Source organism: Microtus oregoni, unplaced genomic scaffold (genome assembly GCF_018167655.1).
Source record: "Microtus oregoni isolate MIOR12 unplaced genomic scaffold, Mior012 000002F_ref0000024, whole genome shotgun sequence".
NCBI classification, from domain to species: Eukaryota; Metazoa; Chordata; class Mammalia; order Rodentia; family Cricetidae; genus Microtus; species Microtus oregoni.
This window is the reverse complement of record NW_024543061.1, coordinates 59956404-59974817: the sequence shown is the minus strand read 5'-3', so window position 1 is coordinate 59974817 and position 18414 is coordinate 59956404. Positions and strand designations below refer to the sequence as shown.

The following is an 18414-nucleotide window of genomic DNA, read 5'->3' as shown; positions in this document are numbered from 1 at the left end:
ACATCAGCACATCCAGTGTCATGGGGTGCTCAGGGTAAGCTGAGCTGACATCATGACCCCAAATAGTGACTACTGTTGTGGGAAGACAGGAAGACTGCTAGTTACAATGGCTTTGGAGAGACAGCGCTCTCTTTGAAAGTACTCAAGTGGTTTGCCTTGTCTCCTTTTCCCGTGAGGAGGCCTGGGTTTGACGGTAACACCTCCATCCACCCTGAAGCCTGAGAAATTGGGAGTGGGGAGCATTCAGCCCAGTTCATCCGTGCTTGTGCTGGCATCCACCTGGTGTGCTAGGTGACCTGTGAGTCAGGACCAAGGCAGCATGAAAGGGAAAGTTAGGGTCAAGTCAGGGTTCTCATCATTCATCTGTCCGACCCATATTTCATGATCCCCTAACAGCCCATTACAGGGATAACTGTTGGGGTGTCTGGAGCCAGGGACAGCGAGTCCTTTGCACTTTGACTTGCAGGTGTGAATGGAGTTTTGTGCCATCAATGAGGGAACTTCACAGTTGGGGAGTGGTAATAGACTGGGCTCCTGAACACCAAGGTAGTGGCTTTGCTTGAAGTCAGGGTGCATTTATCACAAACCATCCAAGAGAGGCCTTTGCTCTGGTCAGCCTTAGACCCGCTTTTCTGTGCTCTGTGGTCAAGGGAATGTCCTGCTGGTTGTGGTCCAAGGCAGGGGTTGTCATGAAGATATTCTAGCCCTCAGAGGGACGGCATCCATCAGCAGCAGGACCGATGGATCATACCTCCCAGGGTTCAAGGGCAGCATGATTAGGGAGTTTGTGGTTTCCGAGATGCTACCTCCTCTCTGAACATGCACTCACAGGCCAGTGGCAGTGGCATATGGCAGGTCAAATCTGGGTACACTCTCTAGGGGGAGTGGAAAATAGCTTGTAGGTGTGGTCTTACATGGAAGTTGTGATCTGGAGACACGAAAGGGGCTTGTTCTCAGGTCCCCATTGGTTTAGCTCCCTCTTTAGCCTGTCATTGTCTCTCCCACCTCTAAGTTGTGTGCTCAAACTTACATGGTTGGGATGATCCAGAATAAAGAACCAAGCAATCACCTCTCTCTTTCTCTGGGTTGTGTGTTTTCTGGAAGGAGGGGAATTTCATTTCCTTCTTGCATGGGGGTTGGAGGTCCCTGCTTGCCCTTGCTGAGCGCAGTGGTGGTGGTGGGGAAAGAGAACTGAGAGCGAGGCTGTAGGCAAAGACACGAGGAAAGCAAATGCTGCCGCTAGCTTCTCTCCGAGTACAGAGCCGTGTGAGCGCCCTCCGTCTAAATTGAGCACATGGTATTTTACAGCAGAGAAGCGAAGTGGATGCTGTGTGTGAGGAGAGCTTACTAACAATACTTATAAAAGAATTCGTGGCCACCAAAGCTCTGGATTTCAGTCTGTCAGATACATTTAACACAAGACACGGCTGTATATACATGATAACTCACTGTCTGAGGCTAGAGACCTGGATTGGGGATGGGGCTTAGGTTCTTAGAATGCAGAGCTCAGAATTCCAGAGAGAAGTCCTTCACTTAGGCCAGATGGCACTGTTGCCCATGCCTTGCTGTTTGTGCCTGCCATGTCAGCTGGCGCCTCTTCCCCTCCCTCCTGTCTTCAGGGTATTTACCATGCTGTCTTGATGCATCTGGGGTGATACCACATGCTGAGGCCAGAAAGGTGTCCAGCTACCTGCAGTGTCTGTCCTCTTGGAACATAATCTGCTGTCAGGTTCTTGAGTCTTAGCTACCAAAACCAAATCAGAAGACTTCAGGTAGTGTGCCTCAGAGATGGTTTCCAGCCACTTCTCCATTATTAGGCAGTGATTCTGGGTGGTCGTATAGTTATGAAAGGAGCCACAGGCGTCTGACTTCGCTCTTGCCTCTGGGACATGGACCCATTTGAGCATTTTTTTGGAGAGGCATGTATAGTGCGGGGAAGAAGAACATGTTCCAGCTCTCAGAACAAAGGGGTTAGTCGTTCCTCATCCAGCAAGGAACTGAGGTTAGCACTCTAGGCCCAAGAGAGGGAGCGAGCCCTCTGGGTTTGCTCAGTGCTTCTGGGTGTGGTCTTTGCTTCGGTACGATTCTGTCCCTGTGTCAGATGCTCTGGCTCTGAGCTGGATGCTGTCTGTCTTGTGTGCTCCGGGGTCAGGCCACAGTGGAGGCTGTCTGGAGAGAGGCTGGGTGCAGAGGAGGAGGCGAGCTCACTGCCTGTTAGCCATGGACATCTAGATGGGGTAGAAACAACAGCTTTATTTTTAGGCTTTGCTAATTCTCACTCTTCTAGTTCGCTGCTACCTGGCAACAGCTTATTGTCATGGCAACACCAATGTTAATGAGTGAAGCTCTCCTGTGTGTCTGCCCTACCCATTGCTCTGTGACAGACACTTGGTGCAGAACTATCTTTCTGGCCCTGCAGGGCTCAAATGCAAGAGTCTCTGCTCCTCCACAGGTCTCCTAGACACTGTCTTAAAGGAAGGGGATGGAGTCATCGCCAACAAGGAGCCTTTGGCTCCAGTTCCATGTCCCCATTACTAATGTGCCCATAAGCTTCCTACACCCTGCCTCCCAGTGGCCTGTCCCCTTCACATTCTTAAGTGGCACCCACAGGCTAAGGAATAGGAACTGGTTTATCTTTCAGGGATTTTGAGGTTGTGCTAATATTTAATGGCAGTTAGTCAGAAGACTCCTGTGTCATTTGGTGCTGCCATTGAAGGGGCTGGTGCCCACAGTGTGACGACCTGTAGCTTACCTAGGCGGAGAGTCAGCGACCCACCCCACACTCCTGTCCTCTTCCTTTCCTGTCCTCTGTGGTCCTTCACTGCTTTGCAGGACTTTGAGGAGGGACAGCCATCTGCTCCTGCTTCTTTGTCCCTCAGTTTTCCAATGGAAGTAGCAGTCATCCAAATCCTTGGTGGCTGTCACTGTCCCGCAGAGGTCTGTGAAATATTCTGCCCTCTCATTTTTTAGAAGCTCTGTGATGTAGGTCACTTGCTGGAACCTTGGCATTGCTTCCTCGCTACAATCCTGGATAGCAATGGTACTGATTTCCGAGCCTTATCACAAGCCCTCCACCAGGGCCATGTGGGTCTAGTGCTCGAGGCAGGATCTAGAATAAACTCTGGCTCCCTAAGTATTAGCTTTTATTATGCCAGCTTATTACTTAATTTGCAGTCTAATTTTATGAACTAAATACTGTTATTCTGAATTACAAGGAAGGAAACCTGGCAAAGCGTGGTTAAACACCTGCAGGGCCAGCAGGGTCAGCAGGGTCTTTGGTGCTGTGGCGGTGTGGTTGTCTAGGGTGCTACTTGGAGTCGTGTGGCCCTTGAAAACCCCATATATCCACTGCTGCCTCCTCTTGTCCTCGCCATGTTCCTCACTCGGTCCAAGTATGACAGGGGTGCGAATACTTTTTCTCCTGAAGGAAGACTGTTTCAAGTGGAATATGCCATTATTAGGCTTTCAAGCTTGGTTCTACGACCGTTGCCATCCAGACATCAGAGGGTGTGTGTCTAGCTGTGGAGAAGAGAATTACCTCCCTACTAATGGAGTTTAGCAGCACTGAGAAAATTGTAGAGATTGATGCTCGTATAGACTGTGCCATGAGTGGGTTAATTGTTGATGCTAAAACTTGAATTGATCAAGCCAGAGTGGAGAAACAGAACCATTGGTTCCCCTATAATGAGACAGTGATGGTGGAGAGTGTCACCCAGGCTGTGTCTGATCCGGCTTTGCAGTTGGAGAAGAAGATGCAGATCCAGGTGCCATGTCTCATCCCTTTGGAGTAGCATTGCTGTTTGGTGGAGTTGATGAGAAAGGACCCCAGCTGTTCATATGGACCCATCTGGGACCTTTGTACAGTGTGAGGCTCGAGCAATTGGCTCTGCTTCAGAGGGTGCTCCTTGCAGGATGTTTACCAAAGTCTCTGACACTGGAAGAAGCCATGATTCTTCACTCAAACAAGTAGTGGAGGACAAGCTGGATGCCACAAACACAGAGCTAGCCACGGTGCAGCCTGGTCTAAATTTCCACATGTTCACAAAGGAAGAACTGGAGAAGATGATCAAGGACCTTTAAGGAAGAGCTATCCTCAGACATCTATGGGACAATTTCAGTTCTCCTAATTGCCCTTAAACTTTATTTCCAGCTCTTACGTCATAGAAAGTATCCAGTATGTGTTTTTTTTAAATGATGTCTGTACATAACAGCAATTCTGAAATAAAAAAATTTAAAATAATAATAAAAAAAAACCACCTGCAGGGCCACTGGGAAAGATGGACAGGACAGGACATAGAACCTAGGTGTATCAGATCTCTTTATGCTGTGCAGGAGCCTGCACGAGCTTCCTCCTTCTGGAGATTGCCTCGGGCTGCAGGAGCATGCCCAATCCCTTGGTACTCTTTGGATTTAAGGTGCTATGTGAACGTGGCGTGCTGCCACCATGACTAAGTGTTGCTTCCAGAGAGGTGGCTCATAACTGTCACGATTGTCTTGAGGGTGATACTGCAAGGCTCTGCAATGAGCAGTGGAGGTGGCACTTCCTCACGCCACCTTCCCATGAGCTCAGCCTGTATCTGAGACCGGAACCCCCGGCATTGCTGCTGTGTCGACCAAGGAAGGTGTGGTGGCACTGGGAGACCCTGCCAGTGCAGTGAAAGTCTCAGCAGTGCGCCACGGCTTTATTGCTTACATTTTTTTTATAGTGCTTGAAGGCAGCACATTTGTGTACTATAAAATAAAGCACACACGGGGTATTTGGTGAGATGCTATCCTTCTCCCCTCACCCCAGCCCCTGGGCTTCTCGAGTGAGTATAAACATGTTGATCTTTATGTCTTCTGCTCGGCATAGGCTCGGGTCCCCTAGTCTTTGCCAGCGCATCTGTGGGAATGCTCCACGTTAGTACACAGTGCATGATTCATTCATTCTCAGCAGACGAAGCATTTTCTTGCTCCTGGTAAAGGAGATCAGGTGTGCTAATCGTGAATAAGCTCAAGAACACCTAACGAGTAATTATTGATAGGGAACCGTCGTCACCACAACGCCATTAATATAGGATTCTTGCCGTCGCCAAAACAGTCCTTTAATTTCAGGTGTTTTTTTTTTTAAATTAAAATTAAAAGGTTCTTTTTGGAGAATTTCATCTATGCACATTGTATTTGCATAATTTCCACCTTTTCCTCTCCTCACTCCAGCTCCTTTATGTCCCCTTTTCCCCCTTCAAATTCATAACCTCTTGTTCTTTAATTTTTGTTACACACTCACACACACACATACACAACACACACACAGAGCCTGCTGAGCCCATTTAGTGTTCGTATGTGTAAGTGTTTAGGGCTGACTGCTTGGCATTGGTGACCTGTGAAGGGGCTCATTCCTGGAGAAGACGATTCTCCCTGTCTTAGTAGCCATCCCTCCAGAGTGGGGCCTATGAGATGTCCCCCATCCACACTGGCATATCTACAGCTGGTGTCATTGTTCAGGTCTTGTTTAGGCAGTCCTGTGTTGTTGAGGTTGTGTGGGTACGGCTTCCCTGTCATATATAGAAGGCACTATCTTGTAGCAGATGTCCTGGTCTTCTGGCGCCTCAACCTTTCCACTCTCTCCTCTACAGTGCTCCCTGAGTCTAAGAGTAGAAGTTGTATTGATCCTCTATCAGTGGGGGTGGGCACTCCACAGTCATTATTCTCTGTGTTTTGATCAGTTGTAGATCTCCATCTGCGGCAGAAAAGCTCTTTAGTGAGGGATGGGAGCTGCATTTGTCTGTGGGTAGAACTTTAAGCATTTAGATGCTGTTGGGAATTATACTGGTTTAGGAAAACACAGTAGGAGTTTCTCCTCCAGGGTCTATGCCCTCTCCAGCCTGAGGGAGTTGACTAGGTTTATAATACCAAGAATGAATTCTATCCTACTGAACAGACCTGGAGGCCAGTTAGACAGCTGTTGGTTACCTCCAAGATCTATGCACCTCTGTTGTACTCCTAGGGCTATTTGCTGTGCTTGTCATTGTTGCGGTCCATGGACTTCGTCGGTAGGTAGGAATGTTGTTTCTCTTCATTGGCAGCTTGCATAGATAGCTCATGGATATCATGAGCTAGTCCTCAGGGAGGAGACTTCCAGGTAGTTCCAGCTATGCCTCTAATTCCTGTGTACAAAGTTTATAGTGTTTCCAGCGATAGGGTCTTGTCAGCAATAGGGTCTTATCTTCAAGTTCTGGGGGTTGGGGAGAAGGGCAATGGTAGTATCCTATATTATTGTGGGAGTCTCTTTGACTCCCCTGACAAACAACTCAAGGAGGAGTTTCTGTTGCCTGGTAGGGGGATTTTTGTTAGGTAGTCTATGGCCACCCAAATGTGTTCATTCAAACTCTATCTATCTCTATGTGTGAATACACACACACACACACACACACACACACACACACACACACACAATCTGTAGTGCCCTCCCTCCCCCTTCCCACTTAGAACCCCCCCCCCCCCGTTTTTTTCTTTTTTCTCCTTTACAGCGCTGGTAAATCCTAAGTCACAGGACCTATGAAGATTCTGTTTCTGTGTCCTCTCAGTGACAGTATGTGCCTCCTTATCTATAAACGTGCTCAGATTGTTGCAAACACAGCCTGAGCTGGAGGGCCACTCCTCAGATGGCACCATGATCTTTTCAATTGACAGTGGCATTGATGGGCAGCGCCTCTCATTCTGCCTGGCGTGGAGTTAATCCTTGGGCACACAGTTCTGATTAGTACAGGGTGTTTGCTGATACGTAGGGCTCATCTGAGCTCTGTCTCTTCTCTGTCTGTAATGCTGGGTTTTATAGACCTAGAGAGTTGTCAGGAATGTCTCACCCTGCCAGAAAGATGCTGAAGAAGACATGCAGGTAGCATCCCACGTGTGAGTGGGGAATTGTGCAAAAGGTGAGATTAAAAACCAGCTAGGAACTGGACCCATGATAGAGTTTTTGGCTAGAATTCCTGAGGGCCTGGGTTCTATCCATAGCACCATTAGTAGAGAAACCTAACAAAACAGACAGGAGGTACTCCAGGCCTACACCTTGTACCATGCAGCAGACACTCAGGATGCATTTGCAGAATGGCAGGGAGAAACAGATTCTGCTCAGCTGCGTATTTGGGGTTCTCTGCTCAGAGACATGTCAGAAACACACAGGTCTGACTTTCTTTATATCTTCATTTCTCTTACTCTTTTTTTAAAACTTTATTTTATGTCTATTGGTGTGTGGGTGTCAGTTCCCTTGGAACTAGAGGTACAGACAGTTATGAGCTACCATGTGGGTGCTGGGAATCAAACCTGGGTCCTCTGGAAGAGCAGCCAGTGCTCTTAACTGCTGAGCTATCTCTCCAGCTGCTCCCTTACTCCTTTGAAACATCCTCTCCCTCACTTTTGCTATGAGCTTTTATGCTTGTTAAGCCAAGCAGAGTCAGGCCAGCAGGTATGGCACCAAGCATCCACCGGGTTGGTGGGGCTGAGCTTGATTGACAGGCTACAGGGAGAACTCAGAGTTGGGTTGCAAAGGCCAAGAGATGCACAGGGAGACCATGTGCCCCTATTTCTCTAATTCCTCCGGTGGTTCCTGTCCTTCAGCACACCTGGATTTTCTGTTATATGGCCAATGGTGTCACCTTTTGTCTGTTAGGTTTCTACATGTGGACCTGAGATGAATTCTAAGAGGTCACATGGGGAACCAGTCCCACAGGGAAAGCAAGTGAATGACACCAGACACAGCCCTGCCATTGTTTCCCAAACTTCTGGGAGCGAGTGAGGAGAGACTGGCCAGTGCTGCTGGGTGCAGTGGGGAGAGTGAAGGATGGTCACAGGTCTGTGTGGGCTAGGGACCTGCCCCTTAGACAGCAGAGTCATTCTGCTCACATTGTCCGATTGCTCTTGCTGCCCCTACTGCCTTAATGAATAAATTACAGTCGTCTGAGGACTGACTAAGCCTAGGCACCCTTGCCTACCTGCTAGCTCATCAGTGTGTTCCTTCCAAGAAATATGCAGCTTAGCCGAGGCGGCAGCTGTGAACCACGAGCGTTCTCAGCCGAAATGCAGTCAGCGAGGCCACTGGGGTGACTGCGTGGACATCACACCCTTCTGGGTTCTGATGGGAAAAGACGAAATTCCCGGGTCAGAGATTTTCTAAATCTAGAGCCCCAGGAAGAAGGTTTACAATGGTGGTCTTCACTTCATTCATCGCTAGAACAGTCTTGGCAGCTTCTAAAAAAAAAAAAATCCCCATTTCTGGAGGCTGGAGAGATGGCTCTGTGAACGATACACTTACTGCCCGTCACTGGACCCAGATTCAGTTCCCAGCACCCAGATGACATTTCACGGCTGCCTGTTGCTTCAGCTCTCATGGATCTGATGCCCTTTTTTGACCTCCTTGGGCTCCTGCAGGTGTACACACATAAATAAAAGACATAAACTTTTTTAAATGCCCATTTCCTCTACCTCCACCAGAGATACTTGATTCAGAGGACATTGCAGAGCTGTGGCCTCTGTGGCGGTTTAGAAACACCAGAGATGATGCTAATACATAGCCAGAATGAGAACCACCAATGCAGAAGTGTTGAAACATAGAAGAGGAAAAAATAAGCCAGCTTCAACAGGGGACTTGCTCTGCTTGTCATCCAGGGGGCAGTGGGAGACATGTTCTGTTTTTAATGTGCAGAAGCACTGTCTGGAAATACATCGCAGGATTTTTAAAGCTTAGATGCTCAAAAATTATTCTTATATTCATATTCATAATAGCCCCAAAGTAAACGCAACCCAAGTTTCCGTTAGCAGATTTGTGGGTAAACAAATGTGGTATGGATACCCAGTGGAATATTGTTCAACTTTAAAGAGAGGGGCATGCTGACACATGCCGTCACAGGGATGAACTGGAGGATATGCTAAGTGAAATAAGTCAGTCGCAAAAGGAGAAAGGACTTCATTTACATGAGTTCCTAGAAGAGGCAAAGTCCTGGTGACACGGACTTGGGAGGCTGCCAGGGACTGGGGTGAGGGGTGTGGAGTGGATGTGCAGGATTTCTCCTTCAGGGTATCCAGGGTATTCTGCAGTGGGTGGTGATGAGGGTGGACAGCAATGCGAAATGTATAATTCTTAAGAATGGCTAAGCTGCTGGGTTGTATGCCATGTGCATCTTAAAACAATTGAAATTATTTTCAGATTAATAAGAATGACCTTATTCTAAGATTTTATAAAAGAATTATCAAGAAGAAAATTTAAAAATCCCGTAGCATTTAGACATGCTCTTTTTATGTGTGCGTGTGGACACACACACTTCAGATCCTGCTTTTTCTGGTGCTCAGAATCTAGGTTTTCACTTGGACTCACTTTGCTTTTGCACTTTTTTCTCATAGACCTTTGCTGCATTGGGGGAGGAGAGTGTGAGCTGATCTTGTCGTCTTGATTTCTGCATCTACATTAGATGTTAGGAACTCAGGTTCACTCCACCATCCTGCCTTGCCACCCTTGCTTCTCCACCGCTTTCCATTCCTTGAGGTGCCCTCCAGGGGCGTGCAGTAAACACTGGCAGAGTCTCTCCAGCTGCTTTCCTGTAGTGTAGTCCCAAAAGATGCAACTGTATCCTAGACAGTGTCATTATCCCCCAAAGAAAGCTCAATTGCAAACTCACTCTCCCCTCTTAGGCAGTGTATTGCCAGTAGGACAGGACTATTCTCTGGGTTGTCTGGGGGAGGGGTGAGGACAAGGGTTTTCCCCTTGAACACCGTGCAGTGTTATTAATAGACCTATTCTTATGGTACCCATGGTGCTTCCCCAGGCAGAGGAGGCTGGTAGACCTTAGGGCCATAGAAAGAAATCTCAAGTCCAGCCCAGTTCTCCACCTGCCAAGTGGAAGGGCCGTCTGGCAATGCTGGGAGGGAAACTGAGTCAGGCAGCCTTTTCCAAATGCAATGCTGTGTTAGTTACACTCTAGGAAACAGTGTCTAGCTACTGCAATACATGGACTATATTTAAGATTTGTTGTGTTAGAACAACAGAAAATAAGAGAAATGTGTGTTTGTGTGAGAAGGGTTCCCAAGTCTGTAGAGCATGTATCCTCAGAGCGTTCAGGTTGGTTTCCAGTCATTCAGTGTCTGCTTGCAGGGGATCACTGATCAGTGCCCAGAAACCCATCCCCCATCCCGTGTGTGTGTGTGCTGACATGCATATGTGTGTGCGTGTATGCGTGTGCCTGCACACATGTGCTTCTGATTAGTCTAGCCTGAAAAACACCCTTTGGGAAGAACAAGACTGGAAGCCATGGTGGGAAGTTGTAGGTGTAAAATGAGTGCTGGATGTTTGTGTGCCTAGTGTTTGGAGGGGAGGGGCTCATTGGAACCTGTGCTCAGTAGGTTCAGCACAGCTGAGGAACCCTAGAGGAATCTCTGTTCCCAGACCACTGTCCCCTTGTTGATCATCATAAGCACAGGTATGTCCTCTCTTCCTGGTCCCTTTCAGGGCTTGTGGGCTGTTGGCCGTATAAAACTTAGATGAGGAGCCTGCCAAGCGACTTCATGCCTTGTCTCTTCTATCTTCTGTTTCCTTCCTGGCTCCATTATTACTTTTTAGTATGATACCGGAGTTCTCCCCTCCTCTGCCTTCATTGTGCCAGAGTGCTTGCTGCAGCAGACAGCCACTACATTGGTTACTTTTCTCACTGCCACGGCAGGACACGCTGCCAAAGCAATGCAAGGAAGGAAGGAAGGGTTTTTGTGGGTCACAGTTTGAAGGGATTCAGCCTGTCACAGCCCAGGGAACAAATGGTGGTGGAGACTGATTACATTGCGTCCTTAATCTGGAAGCAGAACAATTGAATATCTGGTGTTCAACTCACCTGGACTTCCTCTCCTTATCAGTCCAGGATCCCAGCCCACATGATGGTGTCACCACATTCAGGGCAGATCTCGTACCTCAGTTACGCTTCTCTGGAGTCTCCCTCACAGACTGTATCTCTTAGGTGATTTCAGATCCAGCAGAACTGATAGAAATGGTTACGTCACACCCACAAGCAGGTCTCTAATTCCACCCTGGATCTCTCCTTTCTTATTTATCTGCTCAGCTAGAAAATAATTGTGAGTTTTGAACTAATTTTTAAAAGTCTAGAGTCAAGTATTGCTAAGCACATACTCCCTTGAGCTAGAAACAGAAATGGCTCAATCCAACCTGTGTCTAGTTTGAGGGAGCTGCAGACTGTTACCCTGCAGCTCAGCTTTGTCCCTGGGTGATGACATAGAGTAGAGATGGGCTCCTCCTTAAATGACTAGGAGGGCTTCTTGGAATCCATGGAAACGCCTCTCACACACCATGCAACTTGTTACATATGAGCAGGGTTTGCAGAGGTTAGATCTAAACCCTGAGAGAGGTGTGTTGTCTAGTGCCTGGGGCCTGTTGACAGGGAGAAGGAGAGTCAGGGAGCTGGCCTTGAAGAGCATTCTCTGACTTTGGATGACCTCCACTGTGTTGTGGATGTCATGAGAATCTAAATGGAGACATGCCCCACAGTGGAAAGGACTCTGCCTCTCAGTCATTTACTATAGCGTGGTCCTGTATCCTTGGAGTCAATCTAAGATGGGGAAGTAGACCAGACTCCAAGGGCCTAGAACACCGCTCTTAAGTTGGTTGGGTTCCCATGGCCAATGTCTGCAGTTAGATATGCTGGAATCCTGACTCCAACCTGTTGTTTCCTTGTCTGTAGGAGTAAGGAAAGGGCATTGCTGAGAGCATTGTGGATTCTATGTGATAATGTATGTGCTGTGCCAGGTCGAGCGCTGGCATAGCATAGGCAACTGGGACAGCCCTCGCCTCTGCTTGTCCTGGGATTGCAGGTGTGGAGCGGCTGGTGCCATCGAAAGGGCTGCGTGCACACCCCTATTCTATTGGAAAGCTAAAGATGTGACCTGCATGTCTCATAGTTTTATCTTTTTGATACATGTTGGTTCTTGAATTCCTATTCATAGTTGATCGAACTAGACGAATTGATTTTCATATGAAAACAACTGAAAAGGTGTTCTCAGCCATTTGAAAATATGGTGTGATTTCTTCTCGATGCATCTGTCTCTGGGTCTGCTAACAGGGGCTTACTTCTGGTGTCTAAGGAGAGCAGTGTGACAGATCGTTGGTCATTCATTCATTCATCCAACAAGTGTTGCCAAGGGAGGCTGTGGGCTGGGCTTCTGGGCCTGCACTGGTGACAGAGCAGGGAGTAGGGGTTAATAGTCTCTCTGCCTGGGGAGGAGGGCAGAAAAATGGAGATCTAGGCATACATAAATAAGAAATCTTGATGTTTTGATAAGCCACGTGAAAAAAAAATCAAGGAGGAACAGAACACAGGATAACATGGTAAATTAAATTGCTGGCCAGGAAAGACCTTTCTGGAACTTGGAAGATAAGAAGGAAGTAACCTTGCGAAAAGGAGAAGAGACTTCTGAGTGAAGGGCCAGAAAGTGCAGTGGCCCAGACAGGATGACCTTGACATGTGTCAGAGAGAGAAACAAGGCTTAGTTGGAACGAATCTCATGTTGTATACCACCATGGGACAGCTGGGGTGGTTACGATTCATTGAGTGTTCTAGAACGACCGGTAAAGACTGCTTTGAGTGTTCCGATTTTACCTGAGGTGACAGATACAGCAGCTTCTCTGGTCTGACCATCCCACAGTGTCCATATATATTGAATTGTCACAGTGAACCCATGCACATACATACAATTACCATGTCAGTTAAAAATGAAAATGTCAAAGAAAGGAGAAGCCGGATTGGTGGGCAGTGCTGCGAGTGGAGAGGGTGACAGGTGAGCCGCGCTGGAGGGCAGTTGGAGGAGAAGCATGGCAGGTAGAATGGTGGCGTGTTTACTTCTGCCTGTGGCTGAGGAGATGGGCTTGGCAGGGGGTGACAAGCCATATGGGAGGCCAGCTGCTGGGGAGACATGAGGGCCGGTTCCAAGCGCCGGTGGTGGATGCAAGATGGACGGACGTGGATCTAGCTTTACTGTTATATGGAAGAGGCCTGTGCTGTGCAGGGCAGTAGCCAAGGCGTGCTGATGCGGTGCTAGGCAGGATGGCTGATGGCCCAGAATGAGCCCGACTGATGAGCGCATGGATGGAGGTATCGTGAGCTGGACAGTCTCACCCCTGCTTGATGGCGGTGTACATAGAGTACTTTTTTGGGCAGTTTGACAACACATAAGAGTTAACAGTGTTCCATCTGGTTCAACAATTCCGTAAGATTTTACCTTATGAAAACAGTCAGAGGGGTTGGATTGAGAAGAGAAAGGGGAGGAATGATGTAATTTCATTTTAATTTTTAAAAAGTGAAAAAAAAATTTGCTGAATTTCTCTCCCGGATAGCAAAACTAAAAGCAACCACCATTCAGAGGTTCCTGAAACTTCATTTACCGGGCTGTTTGGAAGTCTCCTTCATAGTGGTGCCAAACTTGGGGCGATTTACTTTTCCTCTGGTATTTGCTAGTCCTTTTGGAATTGACTAAGCTAAGATGTATCCACATGAAGGAAAGTCATGTCTCTTTCAGATGGTGTTGTGGAGGGTGTGTAGTGGCATAGAAAGTGTTCAATTGGACTGCTAAATGAAATAGGAGCTAATAGGATGCTAATGACTCTGATCTTCATTTTAGGAATGTATGGGTATAGATAAGAGCCAGAATTTCAGAGTCCAGAGGGCGTATGCAGGAGTTCAAGAAGCAAAAAGACAGATTGCTTTATTCTCTGTTGCGCTCTACTAAATTTCTGTAATAAACATTTGAAATGAAAAGAAAAAAGGGAGGAGGGCTGGAAAGATGACTCCATGTTTGCAAGCACTGACCACTCTTCCAGAGAATGGGAGTTTTGTATTCTAGTTCCCACATGGTGGCTCGAGGCCATTTGCCATTTTATTTCTGGGGGATCCAGCACCCTCTTTTGCCCTCCGTAGGCTTGAAGCACACACGTGGTGCATAAGCATGCATACAGGCAAATCACCACACACATTTTTAAAAATAGGAAAGATGTGTTAATTTTTGAAATTGTGATGGGGCCATTCTCCAGCTGAAGGTGAAGCCGAACGGCCGGACCTCTGTGGGCTGTTGCTGGTCTGTGCTCTCCCGCAGACCTGTGTAGAAGTGGAGCAGAGAGGGGTGCTGGCGACTGAGGAAGAGAGAAGCAAACAGGAACTACCTCTCCTTTTATGGGAGGTGTTTGCTTTCAATGGACCCTAGATGGCTGCAGTCTGCAATGTCATAACCCTGGCAGCTTTGGCTGGACATGAATAAAAATCTGAACAACTTACCAGACACACATGATTTAAAACCTTAAGTTGCACAATGCTGGGGACATCCGGCCTGCCACAGGCCTCAGAGTGTCCTGGAGAGTGTGTCTGCATGAGGATGTCTGAGGGAGGAGTCCTATTCTAGAGAGAAGCTGTAGGAAATGAACCCAGAGCAATGGCAGAAGGCTTGGCTCCCATGGCGGCTGGAGATATCTGGGGAAAGGAAGACACAGCAGCCATGCCTAACCAACCTTTGAGATTTATTTTTCTGGGGGAATCACAGCTCCAACCTGGAAGATACCTTCCAGGCCAGTTTCAGACAGCTGTGATTGAGGGGGTCCAGATGCCTCTTGGAACGGGTATCTTGGTCACCAGTGTCTTGTGAACCTGAGTTGAAACTGACTTGCCATTTGAACTAGTGTCCTGACAGCTACTGACTGAAGGGTCAGTAGTGTAGTTACCTCTGATGGAATGCACTGTTTCCTGAAGTGGATGGCCTCTTAAATCCTCGTGTTGATAAGATGCTCAAGAAGAATACTGATGCAGGTAACACTTGTCGATCAGCGTGCTCTTTGGGTGAGCACTGTGCCGACTGGCTTACATGCGTCATCTCTTTTAGTAGCAGCAACTTCGCAAGGTTCAGCATTACTGTCCCCGTGTCACAGATTAGGAAGGTTTAGTAACTTGTCTCCAGGTCACAAAGCTGAACAGTCCTGCACTGGGGACTAGATTTCTTCACCTCTCAGGCCTATGTCCAAGCTCTTCTATTTTCCTGCTTCTCACTAAATTGCTTTTTTAGCACTAGGGTTTGTGTGTATCTCTCAGTATGACTGTGTGCCTAGCCGGTCGCAGCTAAAAACAAGGAAGGCATGGTTCCTGCCCTCAAGAAACATGCTTTTAAGTGTTTAAGGTCATGGCAAGAATTCAATAAATATATTTTGAGTGAGCAATGACATGCAGATAGCTTAAACATTGTAGTTTAAGCTGACAGGTATCTCTACTTCCAGTTTGATGTACAGAGAAGTCTTTGAAAGTTTAAAGAAGGGAGAGAGTGTCTCTGAGAAACCAGAGGAAAAGAAGTTTGAGATATGACGTGCGTGCTTTTCCTCGGCATGTTGGGAAGTAAGGATTACTTCTCTGACATTGCTTTGTGGGGTACAGATTGGCCTCCTGCTTGCTGGCCAATTTCTCCCCACCCACCCTGCGTTTGTCCTGTTTGCCTTTTCTAGTTCTGCTTTTCAGAGTTGACTGCAAGCTCAGAAAGGAATCTCTTATCATAATAAACATGGTGGCTATAAGGGATCTCTATGAGAAAGTAGGGTTCCCAGCTCTTATCACTTCTCCGGGAATAGGTCATGTGTCTGTACCTGTATTCTAGTTTTCATGCACCTGGCAAAGAATCTAAGCATAATTGTCCAGCATAAAGCTCAGAACACACCATGTTCCCTCCCATTGTCCCTTCTGCATGGGCCGCTCCCTCACTGGCCTTCTGTGTGCTTGTCTTCTCATGGCAGTACATGGGGAGTTCCACTATATTTCAGTGTCAGGGGGAGGATGGAGTGACAGGCTTTTGCCTTGTGTTCAAGGTGATGTTAGAGACTGAGTTCATAGGTTGCTCCACTTTGACATCTTGGGTACTTGTGTATTTTCCATTCATTTTTAGATTAAGCAAGGACAATTTGGCTTCCTTCCCATAAGAATGCGGCTCAGAGCTGGAGATAATTAAACTATAAAGTACCTTGGGGTGCAAAGATGGGAGGTCTTGTGTGAGCACTGCCCTTCCATTGCCAGTGTTGTCACAAGGGGGTGAAAATGTAATGTTTACTTCTTGCAAAGTGGTTTTCTGATGTTTGGGAGAAAGCAATAGTTTGTCCCAGAGCCAACTGTAAGGGCTATTCTTCTAGTGCAATTTATAAAGTGCTTTTAATCACACCCAAATTTTGCAGGACTGGAGAACTCGAATGTTTGGGGTTGTGGCTTTCTGGAATGAATGAATAAACATTAGCTCTCTGGAGTGAAGAGCACGAGCTTGTCAAGGCTCCGTTTCTGATTTGCTTTCTGATCTCATGTGCATCAGTTCACCTCTGCTCCTTTGTTTCTCCATCTGTGAGACACTGCTTGCTTTGCCAGGATATCTTCAATATGAATAAGATAATGTGCGGAGCCCTTTCATCTGCTGCATCATTAGAAAGCATTTATTCAGCACTTACGTGTGTTACATAAGGAGAACGATAAAGCCTGGGGCTCCTGTTTGCCTGCACTACTATATTCTAATGCCTTCTCTTAAAGGCAGCCGCTAAAAGCTAAGGTGAGCAATCATTCAAATGCTGTGTTTCATGTTACACAAAAACTGACAACATAAATTATTAACCGGAGCTTAGACTGAGAGGAATTTGCTCTTGTCAGAGAGTACATAGAGAAACTGGCTAGGAAGTTTCCATGTTTCTAGAACTAAGTTACACAGGGATCTTGTTTCGTGCAAATGAAACTGATAAATGTGACCCACTGAGGTTCGAGCAAAGAGACCCCAATGGGAGAAGAGGGAGGGGAGAGCCTTTGGAGGGTTTTACCTGGGATCCTGGTGTTGTGGCTTCTGTCACCGACTTAATGTCCTTAATGTCTTCTGAGACTCAAGATGACAGTGACTTAGGACTGCTTTAGCGATGCCTCAGTAACCTAGCAGGCACCAGGTTTACTAGTCTTCCTGGAACTCTAGGACTTCATGAGAATGAGATCCAAATTGAGCTGGACCTGGATGAACCAGCCAGCCAGGAAGACACAAGTGTTCCCACTGACTTTCTTATCAACTAGACACTGGAAAGTGGAGCCCCAGAGAGCAACTGAGATACCTTAAAGAGGGAAGGTTCCCTTTGGCTCACAATTTATTTGGGCTATTGTCCAGGATTAGTTGGCCCCTGTTGCTTTGGTTGTGGTGGGGCACATGTTGGCAGGGCCGCATGATGAAGGAAGATGCTTACCTCATGGTTTGGAGCCACAGAGAGAGCAGAGCAGCATCTTACAGCCATCCTTAAGGGCATCTATTTAATGATCTGCCTTCCGACTAATCTTCACCTTTTTGAACACTCTAGCGGGGAATATCAAACTTGGAAACCTATTTAGTGACAGGAGTTCTCATAGTCAGGTGGCTCAGCCATAGGCTTTGTGAGCAGAGACCTGAGTTGAATCCCAACTTCATTTTTTTAATAACTTTTAGCATGTTATTTCACCTTTTTGGGGTCTGTAGAATGATGATGATGTCATCCTCTGAGATGGGGTACCACCATGGGAAGTGGTGCCCATGCTTAGCCACTGTGGTTCTACTCTTTCCCTTCTAAAGCGCTCACAAAGCCTCTTGAGAGAACCTTGTGATGGAAGCCGGTGCGTGACATGTGGGTGAGACATCCTACTGGTGGCCTTGTAATGTGTTTCACTTCTAGCTGCTAACATATGTTAAGTATCAGTTTGGTTTTGGTGTGACAAAGAGGTTGATGCTCAGGTTGAGCATCCTAATCCAAAAGGTTTTGAGTGTATCGTGATACCACGTGTTGCAAATTGCACTACAAATCTAACCTAGAAGCCCTAACACATTGCATAAAATGACTTTGAGGTTACATGTATATGAAAAATGAGCAAACTCCCATTTTGTCTTGGATTCCATCCCTAAGATATCTCATTATGCATGTACAAATATTTTTTAAAAATCCAAGGAAAACATCTGTGCTCTGAGACACTCGATCTCGAGAGTTTCAGGTAAGGGACTGAGACGGATGCATTGCCTGCTGCACTAAGGAACCACCTCAAACGAACCGGGCTGTGTTCTGTTGATTCTGTTGACTCTAAGGCATACAACCCTACACTTTAATTTCTGTCACATCAAAAAACTTTTTCTCATGGATGGTAGGCTGGAATTGAAGTGGTAGAATTTGTTCCTTTCTTACTGGTTTTAAAAATAGTAAGTTTGGCCAAGCAGTGGTGGTGCACACCTTTAATCCCAGCACTCAGGAGGCAGAGACAGGTGGATCTCTGTGAGTTCGAGGCCAGCCTGGTCTACAAGAGCTAGTTCCAGAACAGGCTTGGGCAGGTTCCAAAGCTACAGAGAAACCCTGTCTCAAAAAACAACAACAACAAAAAAGTA

The 18414-nt window shown here is 47.0% G+C and overlaps 1 protein-coding gene and 1 pseudogene across 10 annotated transcripts in view; both read left to right on the top strand.

Annotated features, from left to right (window-relative positions):
• Positions 1-18414, top strand: part of Cacna1c (calcium voltage-gated channel subunit alpha1 C) — a 665087-nt gene that overhangs the window by 234609 nt on the left and 412064 nt on the right. The gene's annotated exons all lie outside the window — the stretch shown is intronic.
• On the top strand, positions 3373-4080 carry LOC121441475 (annotated as a pseudogene).